Source organism: Sander vitreus, chromosome 22 (assembly GCF_031162955.1).
Source record: "Sander vitreus isolate 19-12246 chromosome 22, sanVit1, whole genome shotgun sequence".
In the NCBI taxonomy this organism is placed as follows: domain Eukaryota; kingdom Metazoa; phylum Chordata; class Actinopteri; order Perciformes; family Percidae; genus Sander; species Sander vitreus.
The window spans coordinates 8,228,486-8,234,485 of record NC_135876.1 but is presented as its reverse complement, the minus strand read 5'-3'; positions in this window follow the sequence as shown (position 1 = coordinate 8,234,485).

Sequence of the window (6,000 nt, the reverse complement as noted above, 5' to 3'; positions counted from 1 at the left end):
ACAACTTCTGTCAGATGTTAAAATACTACAGCTTCCAAAAACTTTCTTTCTTATTTTACATCAAATACGCATCCCTGGATGCTTAAAAGGTGGCTGTAGAAAGTTGGCAGTTTTATTCTTCTTAGAGAGAACAGCGGCTGTGATCAGCTTGAATTCATGTCAGTTGGATCACTGTTATAGCTACATTTAAAGCTTCCAGGGTGTGACTATCTGATACTAAAAAAGAACACTAGAAGGCACTAAAAGGATAATGAACTACTTTGGAGAAAGAGCCTGGGAAATGGTGCATATTACAACAATGAAGACATCATATGTTTTAAACTAAGACATGCAGTGTCATCTTGCTTGGTTTTAGTTCAAGTTAGATTCCCCGACAGTAAACAATGGCTCTCACCCAATTACATAGCTTGCCAACTCAGCCAAGCCGGTTGTGGATAACTGTAATTACTGGTAGCCACAATTTGGCTGATGAAGTAAGTGAAATGATTTAAACACCCCACTGGAGCATCTAACACAAATAGCATTTACCTCTCCTGTGTTGCACAAATCATGCAGAAACATGTTGTCCAAATAATTATCCAAATAAGCTATATACTGTCAGAAAGAATGGCTAATTAGCAATGATACACCACCTAATCACAAAATAGGATTTTATTTTTTTGACATAAAAATAACAAATCATCCTTGTAGGAGTTAAATTGACATACATAATGAAATACAGAAATAATGCTCCAGAGCAATTTAATGCCATTATGTACTAATATAGCAGAGGTAACAAGTCGCACCTCATACAATAAAGTCTTCTCCCACAATGTCATGCTCATTCCAACAGAGTCATGTGAGGCAAACATATGCAATCTCAAAGTAATATCGGTTCGATATGAGTGAAGACCGCCCAACACCGAACCAGTTGGAGGAAATTCATGAATGACCTATGCTCCCCAAAGAGCCAAAGGGTTTAAGAAGATATACTAGACCATAGATAAGGCATTGCAAAGGATGGACCAAGAAAGGCACTTAAGCTAACTGACACCAATGATATACAGTGTAGCTGATATTTTATAACATTAATTTTATCAGTGAATTGAAATCTATTAGTATTAAATACAACAGATTAAAACAACATTTGGATGTGGTTCAGAATGAAAGAATGGAAGCTGACATACATGAAACTCCCAGTGCTTTTCAAATGCCAAGATAAAATAGATTTGCTCGCTTGCCATGCAGGTCATTGCCACAGACAGCCTTTGTTAAAGACACACTTCCCATGGGTAGCGCACTATGCACGGCTCGCAGGAATCTCACTGAATGCAGAGGAGAGTGGAACAAAGAAGTGTAAGCTGGCTTTTTTCCTTTTCTTAATAAGGCTCTTCTTTGGACAGACAGCAAAAAATGAAGTACTTTAAGGAATTTAATATTACATTTATGGGATCATGTGCTCACTATTCTAGTAGAAAGTTGAAGTTTTTTGGGACCATTTGAAACATCTTTAAAATGAACTATAGGTGGTTGGTATCATCATTTTTTAAATATTATTATTTAAAAAATTAGCTTTTATGAGACGCAGTGTGCAAGGAAAGAAGGAAATACTACAAAGATGGATATTGATCACACATATTTTGCCATTATGCTAAATTACATGGCAGCTTGAAATGAATAAAATCAGTTATTAAAGCGGCAAGTCTCAAATTTGATTTGATTGTAAGTATAAACCTCTCCAGGGACGTCGTTAGGCCTATTTTAGGGGGCTGAAGCTACCCCAAAATGTTCCTAAGCCCCCCCAAATAATAATAAGGAAAATAATAATTAAATTTTTCTTTTACAGTGCACTCTGTATCACTCACTACGTGGAATCAATCTTCCTTCACCATTCATCTGTTGGTGTCGTTGTGCACTGCAGTCTTGTTTTATTTTTATTTCACGAACTGTCAACTGGTTGAAATGGCAGTGTTTTAGAGAGAGGCTCACAAGCGGCCGCTGGCACGGTAACAGTATGTGGACGAGCGAGGTAGAGAGTTACTGAAGAGAGAGAGAGGTAGCATTAAAACAAAGCAGTAAATCAGAGAAACAAAATGTTGTTTTCTCATTGGTTTAAACTGGCAGCTTTCAGAATGCTGCAGACTGGTGTGTTGCAAGTAGCTGCAGGATTTATCTTGTCTCGTCGCAAATCTTTGGTCTAGACTTGCTACCGCACACACAGTGAGTGTTGTTGTTGTAAGTTGTTGTTAATGACTTTTACTTGCTTCACTTCAGCTACATTTACTTGAGGTAAAGATAAAGGAATATTTTAGTTGGCTATAGAAAACAATAGTCTAGCTAGTGTAAACGAGTGAAATACAAGGAATAGCTCGCCTAGTAAGGTATCCGAAGCGCTCTATTCTTTACCATTAATATAGCCTGCTATCTCTATAGTATTAAAACAATATCAGTCCCTAAATATCATAGTGTCACTGTTAATGCTTTTGTACCAGTATATCCTTCAATTCATTGAACAAATGGATACTGGAAGATATTTTAGGAGAGAGAGAGAGGCACCAAGGCATAGCCTAAACTAAATTATTTCATGATATTTATTATATATGCTTGATTCTGCATTGATTTCTGCATTCTTTTGCTGTAATAAATTAAACAAGTATGTAGATGTTGCCTAAATGTAGACTAGGCTATATATGAGCATACATCCAGATACATACATACATACATACATACTAGAACTTTTATTCATCTCGCCATCAGGTTATTAAATTCAGACATACTTTAAATCCTTGTCAACCATATTGCAACCAGCTAGTTCAGCGTATCATGCCTGACTGGAGTAGTGTGTTTTTCTTTAGGAGTGGGAAGGGCAGCATGTTGCCTGTTTCGTCATTTGGGCTGCCTTGTTGAGTGCAGTGGCACTGAGAACATTATATTTTACATAATTGAAGCTCTTTTTTAAAAAATTAAATAGGATTAGTCCAACGAATCGTTTGGTTTGTAATTACGCACCTAACCGAAAGCCTCGTACCGAACGGTTCAATACGAATACGTGTATCGTTACCCCCTAGTAATTAAATAGTCTTTTTTTGACCTGCAACTTATCTAATAGAGAGAGGAATTAGGTATGGTATTACTTTACCACACATTTACACGGGCAGATAGATAGCGGTTAAGTCTTAGCCTAAAGAAGAACTCAGCAGGAGCACAGTCTGGCCTCAGTAAATCCCCCCCATGCAGCTTTGATGTATCTAAAAGCTAACTTTAGAGTTTGTAAGTAAGATTTTGCAAGGGAAAGTTTTGCATAGCCTCGGGGCTAAGCCCCTCCTGTCTTTCAATCCTAGTGACGTCCCTGAACCTCTCTTAAAGGTACTCAGTGGTCGTGTTAACCAAATATTTTGGAAAGATTTGAAGGGCGTCATTTTGACAGATTAGAACACGTTTGCGATCTACCGTAATTTAAAGTAATACACACCTGTCCAGTTAAAATGAATAGTGTCTGCTCCATACAGCAGAGTTGCAGCACAGTGTAGCTGCAGCCAGGAGAGTTTACTGGAACCACCATGGCGGAGGATTTGGTGTCAAAGTGAAAAGCAAAAGCGCCTATTTGGCAATATTTTCCAGTTTAAACCCAATGCTAACAGGGAACCTGATAATGTAAACTCCGGGCATCCACCCAGCAGCAAGAATGCGTAACAGCTACCCCCCATTCCGCAGTAGCACATTGGTTGGCTATATCGCTAAATACCATTGCAAAATGTCACGGCAGCTGAGTGTCCAACGTTTTCTTGAAAAAGCCCAATAATTGTCATGGCACAATGGCCGTAGTGTTTTGAGTGGCCTCTGCTGTAAACATGGACGTAAACAATGTAAGATTTAAAATTATTAAGAATATTTAGTTTAGCAAATGTTTTATGAGGAAGTAAATCCATCAAAATACACACAATGAATGAATTTGGTAAGAAACTGTGAATGTAAACACAAAATGGGGCTGCAGCAAAAATTAGAATTCTATTTGTTGGAGATTTACCTTTTTTGCCTACATGAATATGAGTTGTCGGATATGGACATTGACTCACTGGAAAAGAAGGTACACGTCAAAACAAATCGAGGTGAACTGGCAGTGAGTGAGTGCTCCTGTCATGCTGGGAAAAAATGTGATGGCTTCACAGTATTGTGACTCTTAAAAGGTCTACTTCATGTAATAGTGCATAGTGATACCTCTGATTCTAAATATTGCACAGCAATTGGCATTGACAGAATGTCACATACTGTATCACAGTTCAATTTGTGCAATGCTCTAAACCTGTTTTTAAAGTAGACCTAATGTGCTTTTCCCTATTTTCAGTCACATATATATATATAGTGTTACAATGTCGGATGTTCATATTAAACGTGGCCAAAGCTTCAAATAATGAGTTAAACGTATGTAAAAGTAATCCCTGTGAGCAAAAATCTCAGATTTCAGACCATTCTAAACACTCGGCTTCCAACAGTTGTTCTATCCTCGGCTCGAGGTGACATCATTCCCTGCCAGATTTTTTTATATGGTCATCTGCTCTAGTTACAGTACGTACATACATAGCTAAATGTAGCTACATGCTAACGCCAGGGAAACGACATTCCTGCTGGGAAATATTTTATGTATTCTAGTTTTTGTTTGAGAAGCCTTTATTGGTAATTTTTCATTGTAGAAAGTGCACCTAGTTATAGTCAGTCTACTGCTACATGTAACCTTAACGTTAGCTACATGCTAAGCCCTGACAGCTGTAATCTTGGTTGCTGATGTCAATTTCGGATTTTATTCCGTCTGGAACGTTAGGTTGTGTAGCTTTTGGGTTAGAAGCCTTTATTGGTGATTTTTCGTGCTGCTATACTCTGTAACAGTCATCACCCAGCTGCAACAAACGATACACAGACCCGGAAACGCTGACCAATCAGAGCAGAGGGGGCTTTTTCGGGAGGGTGCTTAAAGAGACAGGCGCTCCGACAGAGCATCTCAGAAAGGTGCAGCAGCCATGGGCAGTATGAGAAAAATGATGTGTGTTTTGAACATTAAAGCAAACATATCCTAGTACAAACACAAAATACAAGTATGAACCTGAAAATTAGCATAATAGGTCCCCTTTAGCTATTCATTATTCCATGACCTCAGTTTGGATTTGACTAACTGCTACCTCTGGCAGGTTTTGTCACTTTTGATCAGAACAGAGAATGCTTGAAATGCAGTCATTTTAAGAGAGCATGTAGGCAAGATAAAACTAGAAGTCCTACAGCATACACATGTTCTTATCATAACTGCCACACATACAGCAAACAGGACTGATACTGGTCTAGATTCTAAGAGAGAAATTTTTTTTCCTTCAATTATACCATGAAGAGATCCAAATTGCTTTCTAACACAGTGGATAATGTTGTTAAATTCTGTTTAACATTTCTGGGGATGCCCAAACCATCAACACAAGCATTTTACAGCACTTCACTGTATTGTCTCGAAACCTATTTGGCTTCACCGGTTTCTGCACAGTGACCCTCAGTCACACACAAGGATCTCTTTACGGCTCACTTCACATTCCATCTGAGAGCTGGGAACATAAACCAGACCGCTACACTTGCTCTGTTTGCTGCGAATGCTGAGGCAAAGGGACAGGAAATCATTGCCATCAAAACAACTCTGGCAAAGGTCAGTCAAATCAGGGAAATTAAATTAGTCACCTTGAAGAAAAGCAGAGCTCTGTAACAGATGTGGAGGAAAGGACAGGAGGTGGTGGCACGCGGTAAACTCTACATGATGGAATGGATTTGTTTGTGGCTGAGTGTGTGTTGTGTGTTTTTACTTGCTAATTAAGGTGTGTAATTGGGCCATTCCCATTTCTTAATTACCATGACAATAAAAAGGGATTAAAATGATTAAATATGGTTGAGCCCACATTTGGAAGTAGATAAAAAGACAAATAAACCCATCTACACTTTGTTGCATTGCAGTCATCACTACTGAACACTGCAGGAATTTCACCAGCCTGT